This window comes from Ammospiza nelsoni, chromosome 1 (genome assembly GCF_027579445.1).
Source record: "Ammospiza nelsoni isolate bAmmNel1 chromosome 1, bAmmNel1.pri, whole genome shotgun sequence".
Classification (NCBI taxonomy): domain Eukaryota; kingdom Metazoa; phylum Chordata; class Aves; order Passeriformes; family Passerellidae; genus Ammospiza; species Ammospiza nelsoni.
The window spans coordinates 14,987,502-14,997,315 of record NC_080633.1 but is presented as its reverse complement, the minus strand read 5'-3'; positions in this window follow the sequence as shown (position 1 = coordinate 14,997,315).

Genomic DNA, 9,814 nt, shown 5'->3' with positions numbered 1-9,814 from the left:
TCCAGCTGTCTTTCCTCCTTGGAAGGCTGGTCCCATTTCTGAGTGCTATCAGGGGAGCTGGAGAAAATCAGAACTATGACAATACTTGAATAGTTGGCAACCTTCCCATGCTTTCAGATGGTTTTTAAAACATAGTGCTTTCGATGCACGCTTTGCTAGGTAACACTGAGGCTGAAACTTCAATTTCAAGGTAATTAAGTTATCTGTTCCTCACCATCAGGATTTTACTGACAAGGGCTAAAGGCCCCTGAGAACCAGAGATCACAGCAGAACAATGGAATTGCAAGGCTGGAAATTCCTGGAGTTCTGTATTTATCCACTCACCGTACACCAGCTATTTGTTTTAAAGAAGTGGAGTCTGGAACTGAAACAATGGGTCTCATTAAATTGCCAAAAGGTCAGGAGTGCCTGCCAATTCACAGGCCCTAGCCAGGTGGTTTGAAAAATATCACGAAACTGTGAGGAAGCTGAAGGACTGAAGAGCTTTCCACGCAGCTTTTCTCAGGCCCCTGCAGAGCTGCCCTGCCCCTCTATGGGCAGCAGGTTGTCCTCTTGTCTTCAGGACAACCAGTGATGGCAGCCCTCATCCCAGCTGGAGTCTGCACACAGACCCTGCTGCCTGCTCTGGGCAGCGTTCACAGGCTGCTTGTCTGCTCTTAATCTGACTTACTGGAGGATTCAAGGCTTTTCTTTAGGTGTGTTTAGGGGAGGTTGGAGAAAAAGAAACAGTTCTTTGGAGATGAAGTAATGGCAAATATCCTGGATATGGAAAAGGGAGGCCAAGATTTAGACCTTGACAACCTTGGCAGTGGAATAACCTCTGCTGTGTAGGATTTGAATAAATGCATAACGCTATTTTATGATCCCTTGAAAGAGGAAAACTGTCTTGCCAGCACAAAAGTTCTCCTATCAACAGTATTGAATGTTTCAACAGAAAAGCCTTGATGAAGTGAAAGCCAAGAGCATTAAAGCTGTTGAGGCCTATTTTCCCCAGCTTTTAGAAGCAGCATGAGTTGGTAGAAAGAGACACTTTGTACCAAAGTTTTTCTGGCTGTAAATATCCTAGGAAATATTTTCTACCTTGTAAGGAGAATTCATACTCTGGGACAAAAGCTTTGCCAAAAAATCATACCAAGAAAGCTTAGAATGATGTTCTAATTTGCAAGTTTTTGATTGTTCTGCCAGATGGTAGGAGTTTTTACTGTGCCATAAGGTAGGCTGAACAGCAAATACAGGAATAGTGGAATATGGCTTAGAGATCAAGTATTATGAAAATCTATCAGATCAAAATTGCTTAAAAGTTTTATTAAAAGTATGACTATCATCTCAATGAGTGACTAGTGACCTGATTTTAGTGCATGACAAATCTCTAATTCTGACCATATGACATTGAAGATGGAAGTACTTTTAGAATATGTAGCATATGGAAATATTTCACCAAGATCCTTCTCTTTAGAGAACCCCCAAAGAACAGTTCTGCCTTCTCCTGCCTCTCCATTAGCCCTCCCATCGCCCTGTTCCCACCACATACACTCCCATGTAAGAATTTGTAGCAAGATGTCACAACCACTCTATTACTCTACTCCATTGTGAGAATTTTCTATGAAAAAATAATTAAAGCCATATATTGCCAGTGTGGTCTAATGGAGCTTGTGATTGTTCTCAGATGAGCTTAATGAGATAGTAAACAATACTTCTGTGCCTAAATTCAGTACAATACAATATTCTCTGCCTAAATACAAAGCAGGGACGGGGGAGGAGAAAGAATGGAAAGACATAGAAAAATTAAGACCAAACATTAGAGAAGAAACAAGTAAAATGTATTGCTTGCAACCACTTCACAAAGGGTCATCATGAACAGTCACTTTTCCTACCAGGAAATTAAACTGAATACATTGCCGGGAATGATTCACCTCCAAGGACTTTTATGTGGTATTAAGCCAGATTCTGATCACCTACCATCATTACTTAGGCAGTGAAAAACCGTGTGAGCGTTTAGTCTTGGCAGGGGGAGCTCACACTGCTGAAATTAGGTGCACAGATTCTGCAGACTTTGCAGGGACTGAGAACCTCTGCAAACCTTTGTAGAGAACGTGAATGAAATGCTTTTTCCTTTGTTTAAGTAGGGAGCTTGCTCTCTTATGTAGGTTGATGTAAGACTCCTGTATGTGGAACAACGTGCTCTGGGACCAGCCAACATCAAACACTACTTCTTTGGGTGTATCTGGTGTGCCTGAGGCTTGGCTCCATTTGGAATTGGTGTCTTGATGATTTGGAGTTAACTGCATTTGTTTTTTCCAGGGTAGGTGTCCACTTGCTGTGGAGGACGTGATGGCATTTGCTTACCTTGGAGCTGATCAGGGCTGATCACAGGCAGGTATGTGGGTAGAAGAGTAATTCCTAAGCAACTTATCCACCCACAGGCTAGTGGTTTTACCATAAAAGTCCAGGACACCAAAGAAGAAAATGTTTTGGGGCCAAACCCAGGAATTCCTGAGGTTGATACAGATCCTTTCTCTGAGGCCAAGAGATTGCATAGTGGACCTTTTCTCTTTCACTTGGAAAGAAGGCAGGAATGGAGGGTGTTGAAGGAAGAGTGCATTGCTTTCTATAAAGGGAAAACAGCTGAAAGCTTTTCCTTTGTAATTGTGTTTCAAGTGGCTTTAAGAGTGTGTCTTCCTAGCCATCCAACCTCTTACTGCCATAGTGTCTGCATGTCTTATATGAATTTATTGCAATGGTGGTATATTTGTGGTTGAGTTTATTATTTAAAGCCTTATTTTAAAGGCCTTAGATGGTCATTAAGATGAGATGTGTGTGAATGAAGCCAGCAGGATTTGTCCAGTAACAATGTGTGGTTCTGTAATGATTTGTTTCCTCTGTGCCAGCTGTAACAGAGAAAAGTTGGAGTGATTTGGGAGAAAGGTCAAAGGAAATAACAATATGTTAAAGCCAGTTTTGAAGAGATTCAATTTACATTGATCACTTTAGAGATTTTTGTAATTTGTATTGTGAGGAGGAGTCTGTTTCTCTGACAGCCTTCTCTACACTTCCATGGTCTCTGCTCCTGTCTGTCTGCCTAGTGGATACTTAATTGTATGTGAATATTTTAACAGGAAAACATAATGTATGGCTAAACTGGGTCAAAGAAGATTTATGCAGCTGTCCCATATAATTTACAGGAAAGGCCTATGAAAAGAAATTCTTTCTTGCTTTCCTGCTGCTAAGTGGATGAAATGTATGTCTTTCTTGCCCCTGGTTTATTCACAATATTTATGGATATGTTTACTTATTAATGAAATTTCTTAGAAGCGGATGTAAGACCTACTTCCATTCTCCAAACCACTTACAGTAACTATATCAACTTTCTGGATCTGTTGCCTACTCAGAGACTCTGAGTTCCAGGAAAACCTGTGTGGGTGTTAGCAGGGAGAATTATTTCTTCAGCATGCATAAGTCAATGCTTTTTTAAAAAACTTTTGGTCTTGAGAGATGCACACCATAGCTCCCTATATACTCTTATGCCCCTCCAGGGCCTCTTTGTGTGGTACAAGAGTTAGTGGTGTGTCAGACTGTGACATGGGACATGTGTGGCACACGGAGCAGGGAGGACTGAGGCAGCTCCATTACATCTGCACAAATCCACAGCCATCCACAAGTGGCACATGTGGTCATGGAGCTGGAAGGGGAATATGAGATTGTCTTGCGTGAACCATGAAAAAAAAGTCAAAATGCCAGTTTGTGCTGTGCTGTACAGAGCAGGTGAGTGTGCTGTGAAACTGGAGGTGTCGTGAGTGCTGCTCTGTAAATGATGCAGTGCAGTCATACAGACCTTGGCTTTCGTGGATTAATGCTGAAATTTTCAGAATATTCTAGGGAATTTGAGTAACTACTCCCAAAACACTCATGAGAGAATTGTCTATGCTTTTCCTGCCTGAATGAATGGAAAATGTTCTTCTTTTCTGTGTCCTGGTTTACACAGAAGTAAACCTCTTTAGAGCTGGTGAATGTGATGATGAGCCTTCCACGCAAGCATGAGCTTCAGGTGAGCTCCTTGGGGGCACCAGGTAACTGAAACATATAAACAGTACACAGGCATATGGTAAGTGAAAAACAAACTTTGCACCTCAAATAATTTCCACAGGAATGAGCAGAGGGACTAAAACTTTAGCGGTAGAGAAAACATCATGGAAATATGGAGGGGGAAAAAAACAGAGAGGAAAACCAGATTATAGTGTAGGGAAAAAAAAAAAAAGCTGATGGAAAGCTTTCCAGGCAAAGAGTTGGCTGAAAGGAGGTTTGGAACTGTGACAGAAGAATCTAATTCCACTTTGACACTTATTCTATTCAGAAAGACAGGCAGTTATAAATTATTTCTAAATGGGGAGGTTTGCATCATAGGAATATTTTATTTTCTCCTCAGAGAAGAAAAGAAAAAGACTCAAGTTTGGTTCAAATAGCTCAGGTCAAATAGATAAAAAATATTTATCAAGACTTTTCTACTTGTGTCTTTACAGTGTGCCCTTGCTGGGGTTTATCAATGCCAAGAGCATATCATAATTCTAGAAGAAGGGAGGCAAGGGAGACCTAATAAATAAGTTACAGGGAAATTTATGCTTCCAGCCACCTGCTACCCAGTCAACTGTGTTAATGCCTGGCAAAATCGAAGTCCCTGTGAGATTTCCTGTCTCCTGAATATTAGTTTCCCCTGTAGTAGGTAGATACCTCTCTAATGGGTTTCTGGCCACCTGCAGACCTGTCCAGCTGGGTAAATTGCATTGCATTGTAATGAACCTGCTTAAGCAACCAGGAGGAAAGTTGCTTCAAAATTATTTCCATAATGGGAAAACAATCCCCTTAATTAAAATATTATGCTCTTAAGTATCAAATAGAACAGTTAGAAACCCAAAACCACTTAATAGGAGCTTGCCTTTTTGTCCTATCTTAAATGGTAATGAGTGTAGCTGATGATACCATTGCAGCTCATATATTACCAGGACATACTAAGTTGTGTGATCTGTGTAGTGTAGTGAGACATATGGGGACATTGCAGGCATTATCTGGACATGCTGTTGGGATATTTTATTAAAATACATTTTCTAGACACTATGTTATGCACCTGGAGCCTAATGTATTCATAGTTAATAAATTCTAATGGATGTATAAATGTGCAGAGAAAGTAAGGTCAGTGAGAAGGTAGATGTGCCCCATAAATAGCACACTCCTGAGTTTTTTGTCTGTGTGATGACAAATCTCACCCTCCTTTTATTTTCACCCTCCCCACACTGAAATTCTTCTCCTGGGAAAAGTAGCAGAGGGATCCAATGAATATGTGATTCATGGAAACATCAAGGAGGAATGGAAAGGATAATCTAGTTTTTCACACTGTCATGTGACTTGTCACAGAGAATACAGTCACTAAAATCCTGACAGAAAAGAAGGAGGTTTTTCAAGCATGGCAAAGGTGATAGACAGGGACAGACATGTCTCGCCAGAACAGCTGAGAAGGTGCTGGCCTTGCTGGAAAAACCCTGCCTTGTAGTTTTCTGTCACAATTTTATTATTGCTCTCTGTTTTATTTTATTATTGATCTCTGTTTTAATCTGTGTCTTACAAAATGAAATGGTCCTTATCTTTCATCCCCATCTTGTAGGGGTGGAACTGAGCTGCTATTACCAGGCAGACACTGGATACTTACTGTAGCTGCAGTCACTGGAGCTGTGGGATTTCTCCTTCAGCACCACACACTGCATGGTGCTCAAATCCCTGCAGAGCCTGTCAGGGAACACCCATTTGTCTGCAAGTGCATGCTGTAAACTGGTAAGTTTGACTTTCCAAAATTAAGAGGAGGAGAGTTTCCCAGAGGCTCGATTGGGCATCACTTCCTTTGCCTTGTGATGGCTCAGAGGGGCTGGGTCCTCGTCTGCTCTGCTGGCTCTCCCAGCAGCCAGGATCCTGGGCTGGCTTTGGGTGGCAGACATGGCTTGTGAGGGAGAAAGGGTCCTATATTTGCAAAGAGGAAGCTGCCTTGCCACTTTTTTTCATAATCATAAGAAAGTGAGAAGAAAGATTGGAAGTATGAACTTTGCTGACCCTTAGGTGTGACAAAGTCACTTTATGGCCCTGATAAATACCTGCCTCCTCTGGGTGACATTGCACTGGAGATGGTGCTTTTGCTTTTGGTTGAGTAAATATCATTATTCTGTCTGGGCTTGCCATTCTTCTGGCTCCTCTTGAGTTTCTAAAAGGTCTTTTTTGTGCTGAGGCGTTTCTCACTGGGCACATACTCCTGAACCCACCATGAAACAGTCAGCAGTGACAGCTACTGCTAACAACATCCATGCCAATTCCAACTTTGAAAGTTGAAATAAAGGTTTTTTACTATCATTTCTGACACTCTTCCCCTTTTGTGATCTTTCTAGGCTACATGAAATGTGGTTAATTAACCTGCCATCACCTTATTTTCCGTGAATCCACAGTCCCATTATCTACTTGGTACGCTGAAGCTTTTCAGTGATGTATGTTCTTCCCTGTGCAGACATTCTATTTAACCTCTTGGTAATCTACTGAGTTAATTCAGATTTGCATGAGTTGTTCTGGCTTTCTTTCCCTTGTGTGCTGGTATTCCTAGTCTTAGTTAATGGTCTTACTATTAATTTGAAGCAGAAAATCCACCAATTACTGTAAGGTGCCCTGCATGGTCACTCCTTCAGTTTGATTTTTAACCCTGGTCTGGACTTGTCCATGCTTTTGTGGAATGAAAGGCTTCTGTGTCTTTGCAGAATGTACCTTACAATACCTCACTAACCAACATTTTTTTTTCTTAGAGATTTTTTTGTGTGTTGTCCTATGTTTTCAGTGAAAATGAAAAGTACAAAAAGAGGAAATTTGCATTTAATAAAGAGGCTATGAAAAATTGAAGCTTGAAAATGTTCTCCTGCTTGAGGGAACCTTAGGATAGTGAAATAAATAGGTAAAATTTAGATAAAATGGAGAAAGATAGCTACCACTGCAATGCAGTGAAATGGAATTAAGGAGTCTGAGTGATTCTTTCTTGTAAAGGTCAACATCATTGACTGAATTTTTGTGAACCTAATAAATTCTAAGATATGCTATAAATAGGAGCATCTCAAGGGCAATACTTAAGTCATTCAATTGAAAAATGGGACAAAATAAATAGTAAAATGATAATGAGAAATGGCAAATCAAGTTAAAATGGTACGTTTAGACCTGGCTTTCTTGATAATACAATTTTAAAATGCTACCAAATCAATTCTTATTTAGAATGCATTTTGGAAAGAGATTAATTTACTTTGGATACAAACCAGGTTTCTATATAGGTTTTCAATGATGCCAGTATTATGTGTATTTGATTATTTCTAAATGCTGTCAGAACAGTGAATATCTCTATTTACATATTAGTAATTTGATATGAATGTTGACCTGTAAATTCAACATTTTATAAGAAAATTAACTAATGTATTTCCACACTGCATTCACTGTAGAATGACAGTATTTTATTTTAATTTTCACTGATAAAAGTACCATTTTTTAGTAAGGAGGATAATTAGTAACAGGCTTGTAATAAATATTGTCAAGCTGTTTTTTTAAATCTAGAATTCAGGGAAGTTATATAGCTATTACCTTGTAGGAAATAAAAACAAATTATCATAGTGGTCTATTTCTATTTTAAATTATATTAATAGCTTTATAGAAAATGGTCACCCATTTTATATTCATGTATAATGTTTATTTTTATTCTATGAATCAGACTTGAGACTTGTCTTTTTTCAGGAGGAAGAGTGTCAATTCTCAGCATCCAAAAATGTTCTGTTCCCAGCTCCTGTAAAAGCTCCTGTTGTGCATTTCATCCTGACTGCAAAAATTTCATTGTCCCAAGATCACGTCATGATTCAGAGATCGAGTTTGTCTTTGATGAATTTGGGGCTTGATCAAGTAATTACATTATCAGGAGAAGAACAGGAGCTGGAGAAGGGATTTGAGCTGGTGGCTGCGCTCTGCATCAGTGCAGAGGATGGCAGCTGCCTCCAGGCTCCTCGCTGTGCTCTGCCTCCTCTGGTGATGCTCCAGCTTCAGCAGCCAGCCAGGAACACCCTGTCCTCAGCAGAGCACAGGCTTTGACAGGCATCCCTCAGGTGGAGAGTTAAAATTCAAACAGGGGCAGCCCTGTAGGTGTGTATTTTACAAAGCTGTCTCTGGTAATAGTTCATGTAATATTGAGCCTCTTTCCTGAGCTGGTGCTCACTGGTCAGTGGTGAAGGACAGCATCCAGATCATCTCTGTAAGCTGAACTATCATGTTAAACTGCATCAGAAGAAAAATGGGAAGCTGTGGATATATTTTCTATTATATAATCCACTTCCTTGCTTTAGAGATCTTTTTCATTCCCCTGTCCCTCAGGTAGATATGCTATACTCTCAAATTAATGCATTTTGACTACAGCTTCAGCCTTTTTCCACTTGTTTTTCTGCTGGGAAGGCATGCAGCAGATCAAGGTAAAGCAATAACAGGAAAGCATCTAAGCTTAGAAGCACAATAACCAGAGGCACTCTCACAGAGCAAGTGGTAAGGTCATGGAGAAGTCACAAGGAGGGCAGGACCTAAGAGAAAAAAGGACTGAGACAGGATATGTACACAGAAATAATGCTGATAACATCTTTGTCTTGTGTTCAAAGCACTCTGGCCCCTAACAAACAAGAGCAGTGTGACTCAGTGAAGGATGGAAGAGTAGCAGGTGGCTGTGGGCACCTGTAATTCTTGTCTAGCAGAAGTCAGGGTGGTGATGGAGACTTGCTTACTCAGGTCAGAAGGATTCAGGATGCCAGCAGATGTGCAAGGGGCAGCAAATTGCCTGAGAGCACTGGGGGAAAGAGCTGAAGCAGCTGCTGGTGTTGCAGGAGCAGAGGACCACGACGAGCACGTGGCAAGCATCAAACCAGCAGAGGAGCCATCCCTGCAGCAAACCATACCAGTTAAACTGGCTCTTGTTCCCCACACTGGAAACCTTTAGTCAAGCAAATATCTCTTACCTAACTGTGTGAGTGAGTTTTACTTTATTTCTGTGTACTGAAGGTCTTATGAGGTAAACCAACAATAAGCTGGGGGTTCTTAAGCTCTGTAACATGAAGTCAAGACTGACTAGGACAGAAAAAAATGTGGAATGAGTGGTTTTAGTTTGACCTTGGTAGGTAGCTCAGCCTCACACAGACCCTGGCTCACTCCCCCACAGCAGCTGGGCGAGGGCACCAGAAGGGCAACAGTGAGAAAACTCCTGCACTGCTACATCAGCACAACAGAGCCCAGGTACATCCAGACTCCAGTGGAGTTTGCCTGTTACATACATCCTGTACAGCCCTCCCACTAAAAATTGGCTTTTTTGCTTTTGAAAACCATTAGGAAAACTTGTGGATTTTTTATCTTTAGGGGAATTGCAATGAGGTACTCCAAAAGGGAAAATAAAGACTCAAATTACTACTTTTCAGCTTGTTTTGAGGAACCTAACAGCCAGACAGAGCTGTGTTCTATAATTATGGTATCCAAGATAGATGAACCTAAATAGTTTTTGTATAGATTTCTGAAAGATCAATATTGCTGCTTCTTTTTTAAGCCTCTCATGTGACATAGATAGATACATAGCTAGAAAAGTTGTATATTTGGCTGCTGCAGATGTGGGAGAATCTCTGACAGGTTCCCTGAATATACTGAAAGAAAAAATTAGAGCTTTCATTATATTCTCTGACATGGAAAAGTTTAAGATGTTACCTATAAAAGTAATGTAGGGATTTCTCGTGTA